The sequence below is a fragment of the Rattus norvegicus genome, chromosome 10, assembly GCF_021556685.1.
Source record: "Rattus norvegicus strain SHRSP/BbbUtx chromosome 10, alternate assembly SHRSP_T2T, whole genome shotgun sequence".
NCBI lineage: Eukaryota > Metazoa > Chordata > Mammalia > Rodentia > Muridae > Rattus > Rattus norvegicus.
In genome coordinates, this window is record NC_141543.1 from 111,177,802 (window position 1) to 111,196,647 (window position 18,846).

The window sequence follows — 18,846 nt, forward strand, 5'->3', positions numbered from 1 at the left end:
GACTGCGCTGCGGAGCCCGCGCCTTTTATGCAGCCGCGGGAGGGGCCTCGGCGCCGCCGACGTCAGCGGGGGAGGAATCCCGCTTTAATTGTGTGCGGACCGGCCCCGCGGCGCCGCGGGGGTCGCACGGGAGCGCGGCTGGAGCTACCTCGGCCCTCCCCATCTCGTCCCTCCGGGATCCGCCACCGCCCCCTCCCACCGCCTCCGCACGCACGCCCCCGCCCGGGCCCGCACCACTTCCCCGAAGGCTCCTAGAACACAGGGCCAAGGGGGAGATCAGCCGTGGGCCTGGCTTAGATGGTGGGGCACCTGCCGGATGCTCCTAATCTCCAACGGGGCTCGGGAAAGAAGAAAAGCCACAAGATAAGCTCGGTTCTCTTGGTTGCACTGAGCGCCCGCGTGGTCCGGGCTTTATGCGCTCACAGCCCTCTTCCCAAATTGTCAACGTCCGTGTGCCCGGCGAGCAGCTCGCTGAGGTCCAGAAAAGGGGTCGCGAGGCTGAACAATGATTCACAGACGTCCATTTGGGGCTGAAAGCCACGGAGCAGTCTGAATCTGGGGATTCCCATGCCCTAGGTCCCCGCCCTCCTGTATTCTCCCAACTCCTGGGGATTGTATTGCCAATAATGTCTCCCGCCCCCGGAAACAGAGCACCCACTATGCACTCGTCAGGGCTAAGGCCTTCTCGAATCTGCGGATCGAACCCTTCCTGCTATTCAAGCCAACCTCGTTCCGGGCAGGTGGCGCCCCAGAAGCTGTCTGGCCACTCAAAAGGGGCCCCTGCGGGGAGCTTCTTCCCTTAACGCTCTGGGCGTGTCCGTGTGCCCCTTTGTAGGTCTATGTGAGTGTTCGGCTTACGGTTCCACTGAGCCCCGCTTAGCCCATTCCTCAAGCCCCTGGACTTTGGGGGAGGGGTCCCAGAGGTGGGCAGCGACTTCGCTTCTACAGAGGTTCGCACCTCTTAACCCTTTTCTTACAGACACCTTACCCAGCCATCCGCACACCCACGCCTCCTTTTTTTTCTGGATAGCGGCACTGCCTGGCTGGGATTCCAGTCTAGGTTCCAATGCCTCTGGGGACTCTGAACAAGGGTCTGGGCTGCAGCTCCACGTCGGAGTTAGAACTGGACCTGGGAACTCGCCCAAGATACAATTATGTTGAAAAGAAAACCAAGGCGGAGAGAACCCACATCAGGTTTTAAATGACTGGAAGAGCCCAGCTACAGGCTGGCCAGGTTAGCCCCGTAGACCGCCCCCCACCCCTTGCAGTCAAGCGTTTGGTTGCCCCACAACACCTTTCTTGGGGCGCAGCGATGGGCCAGACTGGGTCCCGACTGTGAGGCGCCAGTCCGGGACCCACCAGCAACCCTCGGACAGAGGATGCCACTCCCGGTGGGCATCGCCAGTGGTGAGAGTAAAAGCCAGATTGACAGGGAAGCTACTATCCAGGTCTTCTCCGACGCCTCTTCCCAGCTCCAGGGGCGCCCCACTGCCTGTGTTTCTCGTCTCTTCATTTAACCATCCCAGGTCCGTGCTGAGAGCTGCCGTGGCCCCTGCACGCCAGGCGAGTCGCTGGGCCGCCGCTTCCGGGCGCCAGAGGGACCCCGCGACCAGGACGCCGCTGTCCTGGGCTTTGGTGCAGGGAGGGAGTGTGGGGCTCCGGCTCCAGCCGGTCCACCGTCCGGTACAGGGCGCAGGAACGCAGCGGCTAGCATCTGGGCGCGCCCTAGTTCCCCCTGAGGCCCCAGGACTAGCCTCCGGACGCTCTGCACCGGACGTGCACTGGCAGAACTAGGAATTACCCACTCCAGGGGCGCTGCGCTGCTGGGCGACGTCTGCCCCCAACTCCCAGCTTGGTGCGGACGGACGCGGGGACCCCGCGCAGGCCTAGCGCTTCGACCCGGGCGGCGCCTCCCCCACGCGTCTAACGCGAAGCAGTTCCCGGCCTGGCCCTGCGGCGAGGCTATCCCCACTCAGAGTACGTGGGCGCAAGAGACTAGCCTGGCCCTTCCCCGGCAGGTGTGTAGGGGGAGCTGGGCGCTTAGCTCAATTTTTTTATCTTGAGCCCCAGGAGTGGCCCAAGACTCCGAATTTTACCATCCAGGAGACCTAGGTGGCCTGGTACTTTCACATTTGGGCGCTGAGGGTGCCTCACCCTTTGATGGAGGATGATGGGAGCGGGGATGGGAGGCGTGGCTCAAAGAGAAGAAAGGGTCCTGGGCTCCTGTCCAGGGACGGCAAGACCTTTGGGATCTGTGGAGCCCAGTCAAGGGTACAGCCCATTCGGCCACCATCGCTAAGTGCTCAGTCCACCTGGAGGCGCTATGCAGACCCCTATGGGAGCTGCCCGGCCTGCGTGAGCAACCACACTAGAAGAGGCCTCTCTAAATCCTTTCCAGAGGGTTCTCAGGATCCTAGGTAGGATCTACCCTGGTCATTATAAAGTTGGCTCTGCCTTTCATTGTTTTGACTGTCTGGTAACCCAGAGCGTCTGGGGAAAGGAATAGAGGTCCACTTTATCCAAAACCATTAGAAAGGAAAGCCAGGAAGCTGGTGGAGGGTGTGCTCCTCTGGCTACTTACATGAAGACAGGCTTTTCTCAGCCTGGCCCGGGCACCACATCCCAGAGCCCGGAGCTGTGCTGAGAAATATTCGGTCTGTGGATACAGCGGGGAACCTGGGGCTGGGAAGCCTTAGGGTCTAGCACAGAGCTGTAGGGTTTTCCCACCTTGTCCATGCAAACCCCATCGACAGCTGCAGAACAGAGACGTAAAAAATAACAAGGAAGCGATGCGTTTAGAGTGTTAGTTTTTATTATAATTATTTAATTATAATTTTATAGAATTTAAGGCTCGATGATGGCTGTGTTAACCAGTCTGCAGACTTGCTGAAGACTGAACAGTCAGCTGGCCTGGGTTCAGCACAACACTGAGGGAGGCAGCAGCTCTCACATGGTATAGGCCAGTGAGCATGAGGTAAATTCTGTTTGCAAGCTGATATTTGGTGCCAGGGTGGAAAGGGTGGGTGTACTCAGGAGGACTACACAGGGAAGGCACACCATGCTCTGAGGACAGCAATACCCAAAAGGGCCTTTACCCACTGGGGAGTGGGAACTCACACCGGTGTACCCCAAGCCCCACCCTGCAGCATGGCCATGGTTGTGAGCAAGACAGGCACCGGGCATCACCACCCTCATCTGCACAGACCTTCCTGGAGGCCGACATATGTAGATGGCAGGTGGTTCTAAAACAGTGCCTGACAGGGGCATCCCCAACCCCTGCCCCTGGGCCCTTCTAGCGTGAAGGTCCACTGTATGCTTTAGGAAAGTTAGTCCTGCTGGGGAAAACCTGGGAGTGGGTAGAGGGAAGCCTATTCCTCCCTTCCCAAGGAAAGAAGTCCAGATCTCAATAGCCACTGGGACACAGGGCAAGTTGGCATAGAACCATGTGCAAACAAACCCTTTTGGGGGCATCTATGTCTGCCATAGTAGATGTTTCGACATCCCATTTTGGGTGGGGAATGCCCTGCATAGGAGAAAGCACTTAGCTTTCTCCTTGCCCCCATTCCCGTGCTTTTGGGGGCTGACTGTCTTGGCCACACTGCCTACGGTATTGTTTCTTCTCTGGCCTGCACAGACACCACTGACAGGCTCTATGTAGCTGCACTCCTCACACAAAGTTGGGGAGACAGTATCCACAGACAGCAAAAACCGGTGGGCTCCTTACGGCCACCAGCAACAATTCTACTGGGAACATAGGCAGCTGAGCCTTGAAGACAGGCAGGATCTGTGAAACTTTTCCTTCCCCTTGGGACTGAGGGGGTGGGGTGGGATGGGGTGGGGTGACTCTGATAGAAGCCAGCCTCACAGGTCTCTGAGTCACAGCCTCAGCCTACCTGTGCCTCAGAGTCACTCTCCTGACAGGGCCTCACCCACCGGCATGCAGCATGCAGGGGACCTGCTCCCTGGCTGTTCTGGGAAAGGTCTCTCCCTCTGTCCTCTTCATGGACAGATCTGTGACCTTCACCTTATCTGACAGACAAGAAGTTGTTGTGCTTTTAATTTTAGAAAATAGAACAGGAAATTTATTATTGGATTGGAGAGTTGGCTTAGTAGTTGAGGGTGTTTTGCTCTTCCAGTGGACTAGAATTTGGTTCCCAGCACGAATGACAAGTGGCTCACAACTGCCTGTAACTCCAATTCCAGGAAACCCATCATCTCATGTACCACCGCATGGGCAGCTTAGCCATGAGTGTATATGAACACACATCTATGCGTGTGCAGGCACACACACACACATACACACACATACACACACACGCATGAACACACACGCACACACACGCACAGATCTAGTAATGAACAATTCTAACTGCTGAGCCTTTGCCAGCCCCTGGCTGTCCTTTCTCCAATCCTCCTTCTGTAATACTCATGTGTCTGGTTAAGGAATGCTTTAGCTGTGGTTCTCATAGATGAAGAAATGAACGGAGACCCACCACAGGAGGTCTGGTGAGAACAGGATGGCTGTCAAGCCCTTCCATTCCAGTCAAGAGTCCCTGCCAGGCCAGGGAAGGCACTCACACTAAGGAGGCTGTGAGGGACAAGGGTTCAGCACATCCACAGCCAATATGTAGATGGGTGAAGCTTCCTGGGACTCTGGGCTCCAGGGCACCTCACTTATCTCTTCTGGCCTCCCTTACTGTTTGCACTCATTGTGAAAATACAAGGGAGCTGGTCCTGCTCGTGGGGGACTGAGCAGTTACAGGCAAGATTCCATTCCCCCCACCCCCAACCTCCAAACCTTGTGCCCTGCCAGGGTTCCCCCAGGAAGGGTCACCTTCACCTGAGCCCTTCTTCCTTTTGAGCCAGCTGCTGGCCCAATCTGGCTAGGTACAGAGACCTACATGCTCTCTCAGCCTGCCCTTCCCCTGTCCTCTTATTTACTGGGCCCAGTGTTAGGATCAGGGGTAGGAACTTGGCCTGGTCTTGTTTGTTGGTCCCAGTAAGCAGGCCTTTGAAGGTGGGGACGCAGTGCTGCCTGCCTGACTGTTGGAAGCAGAGGTTTCAGATGCCAGGCAAGATCTTGGGCATTTAGCACAGTGTAAACATTCCTAATGTTTGCTCCAAGTTTGGCAAATATTTCCAGAGCATCTGTCGAGGGCAGGCAAAGTGCCAGGGCCAGTGATGAATAAAATGTCGACCCCCCATCTCTGAGAGTGCTCCATCCTGTACAGCAGACAGATACAAGCACAGTGAGCCCTGTGGGCAGAAACTGACCAAGCCAGGAACAGGTCCGAGTGGTGTGGGGAAATAGAGTCCCCTGATCAGGTGAAGTGGGAGCACGTCTGGGAGAGTGTGGGAGGCACAGAGGTAGTTTGAACAATCAATACAGGTGCTATAGGTGTGGGTCAATGGAGGACTTGCTCAACATGCACAAGGCCCTGGGTTCAATCCCAAGACCATGCACTCTCACGTCAACACCCAGCATCATGAGCAATATAAGCAGGGAGTTTACTTTGTCAGTCATAAAACGCAAAACACATGTCCAAGGGGGATGTGGTAGAATCAGACAGACAGACTTTAGCTGGTTGGGGAGCTTGGCTGAGAGCCAGGGAATCATCTCATGAGTGCCCTGTCCTCCTCCAACAAACGAACAATAGCAGTCCCGGTCTCCGTCCCATGTCAGGGTTCTCTAAGATCCTGGAAGAATGAACTTGTGAGGTGACAGAAACCAGGAGGTTCTGCAGGAGTGGTGAGGAATTATGGCTGTAGTAGAGGCCAGGGAAGAAAGAGGTGAACTTGAGGACATCTTAGGGAATTGACAACAGTTTGGGACAGTTGGCTTTGGCTTGAGTTTGGATCAAAACGGACAGGCAATAACCTGAGAGATCTCCAGCTCTCTTCCTCTCCAGGGAGTGGTGGGGACGGATGCTGCCCACAGGGTAAGAAGGTGTCAGCTGGGCAGGTTTGGAGGAAGAAAGTCCATTCAGTCCTAACCCAGAGCCTTGCCCTTCCTTAGGGGAATCTCAACCTCCTACGCTGTACTGAGCCAAAGTGGCCTTAGGGTGTTGGGGACATGAGGCTGACCCTGCGTCCTTGGAATGGAGGTATAGCCAAGTCAGGAGGGAGAGGCCACCCTGGAAGATAGTGGCATTAAACACTGGGAAGGAGTCCAACATTCGAAGGACCTTTAAAGCTCTCTGGTCTCTGCATTATAAGAAATAAGGACTGTAGCAGTGGACATGCTGCCAGGCATTTGTACAGTGCTTTCTGGAATTCAAAGTGCCTCCCGTGGTCATTCACCCTGCCCTTGTGATGAAGCAAGTGAGAATGGTGTGGGGTAAGCCCTGTGAACTCCAACCCACATTAGCGCTATCCCTTAGGTAAGATACTCCTTCTCATTCTCCAGATCTGGCTGGTGCGAAGGGACCCAGGGCCCTGCCAGCTCGCTGCGTGCGTCCTTGCGCATCAATTTTACCATCTGCCAAACACCAGGAGAGAGCACATGAAATATAAAATGAGTCGAGGCATAAAAGTGTTCCGGAATAAAAATGGCGTGTGCCGGCGAGGGATTACAGTCGCTACAAGGTCTGCGTATGGACGCCATCACTCACACCTGGGAGAGGGAACCCTGGGAGAGGGAAAGCGTGAGCTCCTTCTAGCAGGGAGCAGTGACACACCTCTTCACTTGGGAACAGGGTGGTCCTTGAGGACAGTATGGTAATTGGGATGAGGCTGAAGGCCTCCCTGGAGCCATCCACAACTCTAGGTGGATGGCACATGTCAGAATAAAGGCACAGCTCAAGTAAACTCCTGGGCTCCCTGATTGACTTCCTCTTTTGTCGCTTACCCAGGAAGTAGCCCAGCTGGTGGGCCTCTGGTGTTCTGCCCATCTTGGAAGGAGGCAGTCTAGTAAATGTGCGGAAGGAACGGATTCCAGGAAAGCAGGACCTGGCTTTCAGAGTCCGCTCATTCAGCCACTTACCGGATGAGTAGTCTTCAGGGGCCTGCTACGTGCCAGGAACTCCTCCGAACCCTGGAGATGAGACAGGAGCGAGCTTTCTGGCTATTTTTCGTTTTAATTGATGGATAGAATTTTCCCGGTTTTGAGTTTCTCTTTGGAGTACTTCTCTTAAGACATGAGCATCCGCTGCCTGTAATCATCAGAGGATGTCTAAAGGGCAGCATGGGGATGGGTCCGAAGCTGGACTCCAATGGCTTAGAGTTCCGGAGTTCGTGATTCAGTAGGGTCTTAGAGGGAGTCCTTTGGCTCTTTGCCAGCCTCTGTTCTGACTGAAGGAGGGAAGAAGTGATACGACAGGTATGGTCTGGCTCATATTGAAGTCCACGGCGAGTTGGAGCAGTGTGGGGCAGAGGAGGGAGGCTCTGTGTAAGCCCTGGGGTCTCCGTCTGTCTCCTCAGCTTCAACTTGACTCCAGTTAGAATATGAATCAGACAGGGGTGAAGAGGCACTCAGTGGAATGCCAGGCACACGGCAAGCGTCAGTCAAGTGGGTAAGTGTAGCTATCCCAGGATAGGGTGTTGTTGGCTCAGCAGGGCCAGGCCAGGGAGGGTCCCAAAGCCAGGTAGGAAGCTGGCCGGTGAGCAGAGGGTCAGGGCTCACTTCTCTGCACCTTCTGCTGATTCAGCGTCTGAAACTGCTTAAACATCTCAAAGGAGCGAGAGACACGCTAGTGGGATTTTGCTTGGTGTTGTCTCTACGTTCTCAAGTCCTTTCCTGGGGGTAATTTCTATTTCCCCACACTGACCAGAAACAACTCCCCAACAAGAGCCTGTAGATGCCTGGCAATGAGCCAGCCTCAGCTACCTCCTCACCGACTTTCTCCAGGTACCTCCTTAAATCTCTCTTGCCACCCTGTAGCATAGTAAGACAAGCCCCACCCACCCACCCAACGTGTCCATTACTTGCCATGGAGAGTCACCAAGTGCTGTCCACCAGGTGGACACGGAATGGTGCTGGTCACATCAGGTAGGGCAGGGAGGGCCTGCCACTGCTGCCCTGTTACCACAAGGAGGAAGTGGACTGAATGACAGAGGATTTGGGAGTGTAAGGACCTTCAGGGCTGAGGAGGCCCTGTGGCCCCCATCCCCCAAAAAGGAAGGTTGGAGCTCCCAACTTCTTATTCCCCGACCTTAGCTGCACTTCCACCCTGAAGTACGGTCAAGTGACAGGGTGTCCATGCCTGTGACCAATGGCATGGAGAACCATGTCTCTCCCACCTCAGCAAATCCCTGTGGACTGAATGGTCATGGAAAGTCACCACAGGGGTGAGCTCTAACTGCCTCAGGAGGCCCATGGGCCCGTGTACCCTGATGGTTCTCTCCATCTCTACTCTCCCATGCCTCATTCATGCTCACACTACTCCTCAGATGAGCCCCCACCAGCTTCAGGCCTGCCGTGGCAAACCCAGCCAAAGAGGGGGCATCTGGTGAACACGCAGCAGCTGCTGATCCAGGATAGGTCCCTACAGAAGCACAGTTCTAAAGCAGGAGGAAGAATTGTTTAGGTACCTGAAAGGGCTTGAAGGCTGACAGGTGCTCGGAAATAACCAGGGTGGGTGAGCGGGTGCTGAGAATTCAGACTCAGTGGTCAGCAGAGCTTCCCCGTAGACCATGTGGAAAGTTTCAGACCATGCTAGGACCCTGTGGAGCCTCAGGAAGACCTGGGATGGCTTGTAGCAGTACCTAGCAGGGAGCCCAATTGTGTGGTTAATGGTCAGGGATCAAGGTAGGGTAGGGAGAATACCCAAGATGATGCCATCTAGAGAGCCAAGACCTCACTCTAAGTTGCAAGGTTGATCAACATTTAGCCCATGGCTCTGTCTACAGCTCAGAGGCCCCATCTCCCCTTCATAAGCCTTTGGGCAAGCCTAGGCCCTTCAACCTGTCTACGTATCCTTTTAAAAAGTTATTTGTTTGTTTGCTTGTTATTTCTGAGACAAGGTCTCACTAGGTATCCCTGACTGGCCTAGAACAGAACTGGGTATGTGGACTAGGCTGGGCTTAAACTCACAGAGATCCGCAGGCTTCTGCCTCCCAGGAACTAGGATTAGATGCACTCTCCCACGCCTGCCTGGCCACCTTATTCTCTCATCACACCTATAATGAGGTAACCTTGGCCCTTTCCCAGCTCTTTGACCTCCTAAGATAGAGGCCAAAAGTAGTCTTGTCTAGACCTGCAAATTAACAGTAGCTTTGGGTGCCCACAGAGGTTGGCCTGGGTAGGAAGGCTCAGTGAGGGCTGAGTATATAGGCTGTACCTGAGACCAGAGACCCTCTGTGGTTGCTTTAGTCCCAAAGCCTTGGACAAGTCACTGCGACTTGGGAGCCTTGATTTCTTAACTCTGAGAGGGGCTTTCTCCACCTCCCAGGCAGAGGAGCCAGCGTATGACTTAGTTGGAAAGGCCAGAGTGTAGGGTGCTGGCTCAGGGGAGAGGGGCCAAGGAGGGGTCTGCTCTCCCATTGTTCTGGACAGGCCTGCCTGATCTCCTGGGAGGCTCTCACAAGATCCCTGCCTGCAGAGGCCAGGATGCTTCTCCTTCCGGGCCATGTTGTCCTGAGTGGCCTGGGAGCATCTGAGGGGAGAGGAAGTGCTGGTGTCTAGCCAGGGCTGGGAGAGACCTGGCCACCAGGAAGCTCACTCTCTCGTGGCCAGACTCTGGGTACTATGCATCGTTATAGCTAGGTATGGGTCCTGCTCTTGCAGTGGGGAAGAATCACAGGGTGTAATGCCCAGCGGGAGGCATTTTAGGTCTCGCCCATGGCCCCTTTGAGTAGGGGGTGCTTGGGAGTGCAGGTGGGAGCGACAGAAGGCGACAGGAGCCAAGCACATGGCTGGTGGAAATTGCTGCATCTCACTGCGGTATCTGTAAAGAGTCTTAAATACTCATCTGTGCTAGAGCTCTCTCTCTCTCTCTCTCTCTCTCTCTCTCTCTCTCTCTCTCTCTCTCTCATTCTTGCCCTCCCCCTAAGTACACACATCTCTCCCTTCATCATTTTGCCTCTCGGCATATGTATTATCTCTTTCTCTCTCCTGCCTCTTTGCTCCCTCCCAGCCCTCTCTTTCCCCTACACCCTGGGCATCACACCGCTCTCTCTCTCTCTCTCTCTCTCTCTCTCTCTCTCTCTCTCTCTCTCTCTCTCTCGTATTTGCTTCTGTGAAGTCATCGCCTTCTTCCTGTGACTGCCATTGGAGCTGACAACAATGAAAAGTGCCTGTTTTACACCCACTGGCCCAGCAGCTCTACAGAGGCGCAGAGCCTTTGATGCCAATAATTAATTTGGCTCCATATTGCATAACATCCTAAAAAGCTTTCTGGGGTGAGCTCCTGTGGGCCGGACACTGCAATCTCATCAATATTGCACCACACCGGGCACTACTCTTGTGTGGTTTCATTAAAAATTTAATTTGTGGTTTAAATCTACAGCGTTCGCCTTAAAAGGATGGAAGGCGGGGAGATAAGGGGAGGGACAGCTTTTCGGAGGATCGGAGGATGGGGCGAGTAGGTCTAGGAGAGAGGAATCCCATGCCCCAGGGGAGGGGGCCACCCCCATCTCATTGGCAAGTCTGCTTGCCTGCTTGTCTGATGCTGCCTGCTACAGGCAGGGTGATCAGACCATTCATAGAAAATATTTCTCCACTGTTCTTTTTATTTATTTATTTATTTTTTCACGAAAGCTGTTCCTGGGAACCCAGGCTCTGAGGAGGGCCAAGTATCAGTCTCTTTTCTCTTGGAGACTGTGTCTTCTGTGACCCTTCAGAACTAAGGACAGAGGCTCAGCCTTCCCCCTCTCCCCCTCCCCCTCCCCCTCCCCTGCCCCTTCCCCACCCCTCCCCCTCCCTCCTGCCCCCTCCCCCTCCCCCTCCCTCCTGCCCCCTCCCTCCTGCCCTTCCCCTTCCCTCCTGCCCCCTGCCCCCTCCCCCCACCTCTCCCTCTTCCCCTGTCCCCTCCCCCCTCTCCCCCTGCCCCCTGCCCTGGCTGTGTGCCTGTCTCTGAAAGGTTCTTTGCCTCCCAGTTCAGGGTACCCCACCGACGACCGTGGCAGCTCAGCCCATGATCACCACCACCCAGGTGTGGACATAGGTAGGCATGATGACAGAAACAGACCAGGAGACACACACTGGGAAACACTGGTGCCTGGAGAACCGGAGAACCACACGGCAAGCCGTGTCTTACTGCCTGTTCAGAGTCTGTAAGGTGAGTCTGTCTCCATGCAGCCTCACGCCCTCCCTTGATGGCAGCCCAGTGTGGTTCTTCCTTCCAGTGAGGGAGGAGGAACCACAGGAGCACTACAGTTCTGGGGGTGGGGGATGGAGGTAAAGGTGGGAGGGGCAAGCGTAGGGGGACACTTGGGGACTTAATGAAGCTGTCTGGGCTCTGCCCTGGGGACTCTCCTGTTGTCAATTGTTTCCTTTCCGGGGAAGCTGGGACTTGTGCATCCCAGCCATCTTCTGATATTGTTCCAGAGTGATTAAGTCAAGCCTCCTGGGGCCAGCTGGAGAGGGGACAAATTGCTTTGCAGAATTGATCTTCTGCTGAAGCGTTTAGCAGCCCAACCACCCTCAGCTGAGCCCACCTTTGTAGGCCACTGTGTGGGTGCCCTCCCCTCCTCCTCCCCTCTCCCTCCCCTCCCCCCTCCCCTCCCCTCTCCCTCACCTCCCCCTTCTCTCACTGTCCCACACAGACTCTCACTGGTACTTGTACTGACAGCAGGGTGCTGGGATTGGGTAAGGCACAGGAAGAAACACGAGGAGAGGTGCTAAACTAGCCCTAGTGGGGTGGCAAGGGGGTGTCTTGGCTTCTTACTGTATACAAGTCCTCTACTTCTTCCTAGGCAACAGGACAAGGCACACTGGCTTTGTCTGTGTTGTTCTTGGGACACTGTGTGAGCTGGGGTGACGGTGGGGGTGGGGTGGAGCCCTTGGACTCACAGTTGAAGCTGGGCTAACTGAGGAGTGAGCATGTGCCAAGCCAGTGGATGGAACCTTCTAGATGTAAGAGCCACATCCCAGTAATAAAGGAGTTGGTCCTTGTGGATGAATCGGGATGAGATAGCTCACTTAGGCATGGGTGTGCTCCCCTAAGGAGGATCCATGGTTCTGGGGCCATGGGTGTAGCACTCCTAAGTGTCTGCTTCTCCTTGTGCTCCAGCTTGGAACTGGGCGTGTCTCCCAGGTTGGGGGCCGCCCTGCTCACCTGTCCTGTGTCCTCAGACAAACCTACAAGATTCGTAGAATGCTCTTGGTGGGCAGAAGCACTCAGTAAACACAGCTGTCTTGGTTGTTCCTGCCTTTGAGGGGTTTGGTCACTGCCCAGTCTCTGGCAGCCCTGACCAGTTTGGTTTTGATTCTCATGCTCAACAGGTTAATAAAGAGCGAAGCAACATTTAAAACAAAACAAAACAAAAAACAGAGATTTGTTCCTGTGTCCACATTGGAAAGAGGAACAAAGAGTTCAGCTGTGCTCCAGTGTTCCCTGTCCAGATCCATGTTGGGTTTCGGCCATTAGGCTTAGGTTAGAATAGAAGGCAAGAGGTTTGCAGAGCTGAGAAGTCTTGGTCCAGGTGTGGCCCCGCCCATCACTGTCTCTGCTCTAGGCTCTTGCAAAGTTGTCTGACAAGTTGTCAGAATGGTATAGAGCCACTTTCCAAATGACAGGATCTCCTGGCTGGCACCAGGCACCACCAGCTTTTCCCCTTTCCCAGCCAGAAATTCCTAGGGTAGTCCCAACGCCTGGCAGACTATTGGGTTCAACAGTCTGAGAGCCAAACGGAGCAGGGCTAGAAAGGTCTTACATCTTCATTCCACCAAGGCGGTCACTCACAACACAGGGTTCTCAGGCAGGTAAATAAGCAACAGTCGTCCCAGGCTCCACAGGCTCTGACAGGGCTGGTAAGGGACAGGAAGGAAGAGGTACTCAGAGCAGCAGCACTGTGGGGTCATTGCACTCTAGCCCGTCTGGTTTTGCTTTACTTTGTTTGTTTTGAGGCAGGGTCTTACTACTATGTAACCTTGGCTGGCCTGTGGCTGTTTTTCTTTTTTAAGTCTCTCTCTTTTTTAATTTATAACTTAAACTCTGTATTAGCTGCCTCAGCCATTTTTAAGTTCACTGTCAGGGAGAGCAAGTCCAGCTCCATTGCTATGCAGCCACCACCTCGGTTCACCTCTGGAACATTTCCATCTTCCCAAACTGACGCCTTGTCCCACTAAACACCAGCTTCCCACATCCAACCCCAGTCTCCAGGAGCTTCCATTCTTCCTCCCAGCTCTAGAATGCTCAACGCTCCAGGGACTGTACCCCACAACCACACAGCACAAGCCCCCTTGCCAGTGCCTTTTACCCTAGTGCAAATCCTCTCGTGGGTGGGCCAGCCCTGATTGTGATTCCCCTGGCTGATGGCAGCGTTTGCTTCAATGTATCCATTATAGAGCAGACATGCCGGTCCACACAGTCTACCTGCTTTGCCCAGATGCAGATGAGGAGACCAGACCCGGGTTCAGGAGTTTATCTTGGATATTGGCCTCCTCCAATCAGAGTCTGCTGGCTCCTCCAGCCATACTCTCCCCGGCCCAGCTTTTCTGAGCATAGTCACGGTCTGGCATTCCCAAAAGCTATCTGAAAGGGGTGAACTGTCACAGGGACGCCGAGAAGTGCCACTGATGTTTAGAAAGTGTTCTGACACTCTGAAGGCAAGCCGGTGGGTCTCCCCTGTGTGGCCAGGTCTCCAGCTCTTAAGAGACCAGCTGAGGGGCTGGGGATTTAGCTCAGTGGTAGAGCGCTTACCTAGGAAGCGCAAGGCCCTGGGTTCGCTCCCCAGCTCCGGGAAAAAAAAGAACCAAAAAAAAAAAAAAAAAAAAGAGACCAGCTGAGGGGGCTGGAGAGATGGCTCAGCGGTTAAGAGCACTGACTGCTCTTCCAGAGGTCCTGAGTTCAATTCCCAGCAACTACATCGTGTCTCACAATCATCTGTAATGGGATCTAATGCCCTCTTCTGGTGTGTCTGAAGACAGTGTATTCACATATATAAAATAATAAATAAATAAATCTTTAAGAGACCAGCTGAGCACACAGTAGTCTACCTCAGTTCTGAAACTAATTCCCCGGAGTCACCACAGGCCCCAAATGCCGGGCTAGTAATCATTGTGATTGGTTTCAAAGGTTGTTGTGCTGGTGAGAGGCACCCAGCTCCTGTGCTTTCCTTGTACCCTGAAGCAGTTGCCAACCCAGAAGGCCCCAAACCCATTATTTAAGTTTGGGGGTCCCTCCACGATGTGGCTGGTCAAATCGTCTCTGTGGTTAACTCAGTCTCCGGTCCTTCTGTGGCTTTGGATGTCACTGAGACACAAGTGACTCTGGTCAGGGCATTTCACATCTTCCAGGTGGCTTTCTCTTTTCCTTGTGACATGGCCACTGGGTCTCTGAGGAGTCGCCCACTGACCACATGACCTAGGAGAGAACGAGAAGGCGACCTTGCCATTATGGGCAGCCTGTCTCAGGCTTTTGTGTCAGGCTGCCTCAGCCAGGATCCTAACAGATAAGGGTCCCCAGCGCTCAGCTCCTGCTGCTTCCCAGTTTCCGTTTGGCCTTCCAGGCCACAGGTGCCTTTCCAACAAGGTCCTGTCTGCATGAGCCAGCCCCAGGTGGCTTTTGTTCTGCCAGCTTCAATGGCCTGGTGGAGGAAGCCATTCAAGCTATTATGGCCCTGCATATCGGAGCTGGGAAAACAGGCAAAGGAAAAGGTTGTTTGTATGGTGTGTGGAAGGCACAAGGACTCCTCCACGGGTACCTTGTGTTTGAGAGGCTGCGTAGTGGTGCATCCTTTAATCTCAGCACTCAGGAGGTAGAGGCAGGGGCATGTATCTCTGTGTGTGAGTTTGAGGCCAGCCTGGTCTACATAGCAGGTTCCAGGCAGCCAGAGTTACCCAGTGAAGTCTGTCTTTAAAACAAAGCAGAGGTTTAAAGGGGCATCGTGCCCTCTCCCGAGCCTTGGTTTGAGTCCTGACAGATTCTCTCCTGCTGTGAGTCCATGCGCCTTTCATGTCTGAATGTCAGTGAGCACAGGACAGGCAGAAGCCCAGTCCACTGTTACACTGGATGGATTCTCAGCCTCCCTTCATTGGCCCATCCACAAAGCCCACAGGGCACCATGGCCTCAACACAGCTGAGGCTCAGGCCACCTGTTCAGCCCCTCCTAACGCCCCCAGCTGCCTTCCTGCCCTCTCAGAGGTATCTCCATAGAGCCAAGTGTAGGCTCTTGAGTCTCCAGCTTCCAAAATTCCTGTGGTCAAGACCCTGACTGCTTTCGATTGTTTCCGGAGTGTTTTGCTACTGGGAAGCCTCAAGCCACTCCACAGAGGGACATAAATAAAGGCAATAACTCGGCCATCCAAAGGCTTTGCACAGCACTTTCGCCCCAGCACCTTGGCACACTGTGGGGCAGCCCTCAGCCAAGATGGGGAAGGAAGGGAATCTCCATCTCTGGGTCAGGTGCTCCTGTGCTCTGCAGCCGGGGGCCAGGCGCTGAGAGGGGTGGCTCACCCCTGGGATACCACACAGACCGAGGGAGGAGGTGAAGAGGTGAGGTGACTGCCAAGTGCTGTACCCCACACCCTCTTTCCTTCAACCTCTGCCAGACATAGGCATGCAGATAGGACGCCCAAGGTAAAATCCCAGGGCCAGGGAGAGGCAGTATCCTTTAGGATGGACTGCTGCAGACTTTACCACTCAGTCCCTATGAATAAGGTAGAGATGCCAATGGCCTTAGCCTTGGCTCCTGGGGTTCTGCTCTCAGAGCCCCCAGCCCCCAAGGCCTCAGCTGGGTCATGTCAGGATTGTCCCTTGTCAGCAGTGGGGCCCCCATGTGCAGAGGATTGCTCCTACCCAAGTTCTGATGGACCTGGGAGTCAAACCTCACCCTAGGGCAAAGTTGGCAATAAAACACTGCCTGATCACAACCGTCAGTGGGGTATGGGGAAATGGAACATCGACCCAGGAGGAATGACCCAGGAGGAATGTCTTCTGCTCTGCCGTGGCAGGGATAGCTTCAAGGCACTTCATGAACGAGCAATTGAAACTGTGCGGGGCAGGCATTCATTGAAGACCCTTAGCTGTGACCTTGTAGTTCTCAACAGGGTGATGTGCTTTGGGCGTTGCCCCAGGAGGCTACTGGGAACCTATGAGCTTCAGGAAGGGCAGGCAGGACAGCGATCTGGAAGCATCCACGAGGAGCTGCAGAGGAGGAAGGAGGACACTGTAGGAGGTCGTGAGGAGCTGTGAAGGGAGGCACTGGAGCCATGGAGGAGGGGTCTCTAGGGGAGTGTCATATTTAGGTCTGAGGGGACAATAACCCCCATCTGTGGGTTTGCTCCAGCTGTGTGTTCTGTAGGAAGAGAGCAGGGAGAATCAGGGATTGAGGCAGCACAGGAGTTCTCCATGCAGGGTGAACACAGGGAAGGTTCTGTACCTTCTCTTGCTTCCTGCTGTCCAATTGGAGTCTATCTGAGGCTCTGGGCCCCAAGAGCCAGAAGGCAGGTGAGGTTGAACAGAGCCAGCCAACCACTCTGACCCAGCCACCTTCCCTGAGGCCAGAAGACTCTCAGCTCCCTTCACAGTGGTGAATAATTGGGTTTTATGTGCCCCTTCAGGCTGACCTACATGTTCCAGTACCCGTCTCCCTTGCCTGAATGTGCACCAGATGGTCTGAGACCACCAGGCCTCCCAGCCTTGTCAACCACCCCGGTTTCTCTCAGCAAGATCAAGCTGGCACGGAGGCGTTAATCCAGGAGTCGGACACCTGCACGGGCCCTTCCCACTCTGCCAGTCTCTGGGAATAGAAAAGGACATCCCAAGACAATGGGACCCTGTATGGCACCCTGGACATCTCAGCCACTCCTGGGGGAGGGGGGGGCAGAGACTGTGTGAGCATTGCCTAGACACTGTGTCCCTGGTGTGAGGGAGGAGGAACTGGGGTCTCTAAGGATGGACTCTTCATTTGCAGGTTGACAATGCAAGATGCAGAGAGGCTGGGGAGGGGGGTGGTGAACTTACAAAGGTGCCTCAGGCACCAGCCTGGCATCAGATGACACCATGTGTCTGCCTATCTCCTGCCCTCTGGCCAACAGGACAGAAAGACAAGGAGTACAGGCAGAATATCCTCTTGAGCTCAGCAGTGTCTGGGAGGCACAAGCGGGGTTGGGGGGGGGTGGGACACCCATTTTCAGCCAAAATAGGGCCCTGCCCTAGGTCCCTCATATGCTTGAGAGCTCAGGATCCTTCCTCATCGGCCTGACCCCAGCATGTTCCTTCCTCAGCTCAGTCTGTGCAGGGGCCTCCTTCTGGCTCCAGGGGAGAGATGCTCATTAGATTTATACGCAGACATTTCAGGAGTGAAGGAAGATAGGGTTCCAAACCTTGTCCCTCAGCAGGTCACCCCTCTGGTACCTTCACCATCTGTCTTCTCTGATTCGGTAAGGAGGCATGTGCCTGTTAAGGTTCTGACAGATCCCAGCTTGTTTTTCAAGACCTTGTCAGCGGGAGCCGGCCAGGGAAGCAGGTGCGTTTAATAAAGATGGTTCTCCCTGTTCTAGACAGGCTGAGGCCTCCCAGGACGATTTCTGGTGATCTTTTTGGGAGAGGGGGGCCTCAGAAGGGCCGGAAGGGGATGGAGGTGAGTCTATGTTAAAAAGTAAGAGCAGAGTGAGCTGACCAAGGACCTTTGGGAGATCCCGTGAGTGACATCAAACAGCTGTTTCTCACCCGCAGCCTCCAAACCCCTTGCCCTCCCCGAGCCCCAGGTTCTGGCTGTGGATGTGCCTCTGGTATGTTTCACTCTCTCCGAGCACAAAAGCGTGAGGTCTGCCCTGCGAGGCTGTATGAATAATAGAACTGAAATCAGCCCCAGTTAAAAATAGATCTTCTTCTTAATAAATATTTCAGGGACCGTCTTTAGGATACACTGACTGAGGAGCTAAGGCAAACCCTGTTATCGAACCCAGGGAATGTATGAAAGGCTGAGAGGGCCAGCTCAGCCATTGTGTGGGGTGTTGAGGCTCCTGCCTCACATCCGCCCACGCGCAGGTGACGTGTGCAGCAGACAGCGCACACAGAGGCAGCCAAGTACGTTGCCAGGAGCCGCTGAGGAGCTTTGGGGCATGTTAGTCACCTGTGAATTGTATGGCGGCAAATCAATTACAAAATGCTCTCGGCTGGTGAGACTTGGAGTTCAGAAAAGTCAAAAGCTGATTCCTCTGTGCCAGCTGTGTGGTAAGACTTCCACCATGAGCGGAAGCCGGGGGCTTGGGAAACCCGGCGGACAGAGAGAGAGAGAGAGAATCTGGGTTGGGAGGCGGAGGCTATTGGAGTTTAAAATACTGGCCCATTTAAGAAAACTTTGCAAACTCAAAACAATCTTAAAGGTCTGCATTAATTAGGAAGTATGATCTAAACAAGCCAAGTGATTTTGAGTAATTTATGGAAATGCCACAAAGCCTTGACACCCTTTGAGAAGAGGGAAACAATTGAGAATTGCCCCTCCCCCCCCAGATTGGCCAGCAGTCGATGTGGGAGGGGCCAGCCTATTGCGGTTGGTGCTACGTCTGGGTAGATGGTCCTTGGAGTATAAAGAAAAACAAATGGAGCTCATCAGACTCCTCCAGGGCCTCTACAACAGCTCCAGCCTCCACATTCCTACTCAGTTTGAGTTCCTTCCGTCTTCCTTGAGTGGCAGTGTGTGACCTGAAAAGTTTCAAGATGAAATTAACCCTCCCAACCCCGACCCAGACTTGTTGTTTATGTTCCAGTGTTTTAAAACAGGACAGAAAGCCTGACT

At 54.3% G+C, this 18,846-nt stretch overlaps 1 long non-coding RNA gene across 1 annotated transcript; it reads left to right on the plus strand.

Annotated features, from left to right (window-relative positions):
- Positions 1–10,548: 10,548 nt before the first annotated feature.
- Positions 10,549–17,629, plus strand: LOC148003210 (uncharacterized). The gene is made up of 2 exons (XR_015631369.1): positions 10,549–11,216; positions 16,664–17,629. It is a non-coding gene; the product is annotated as an uncharacterized LOC148003210 (long non-coding RNA).
- Positions 17,630–18,846: the final 1,217 nt, after the last annotated feature.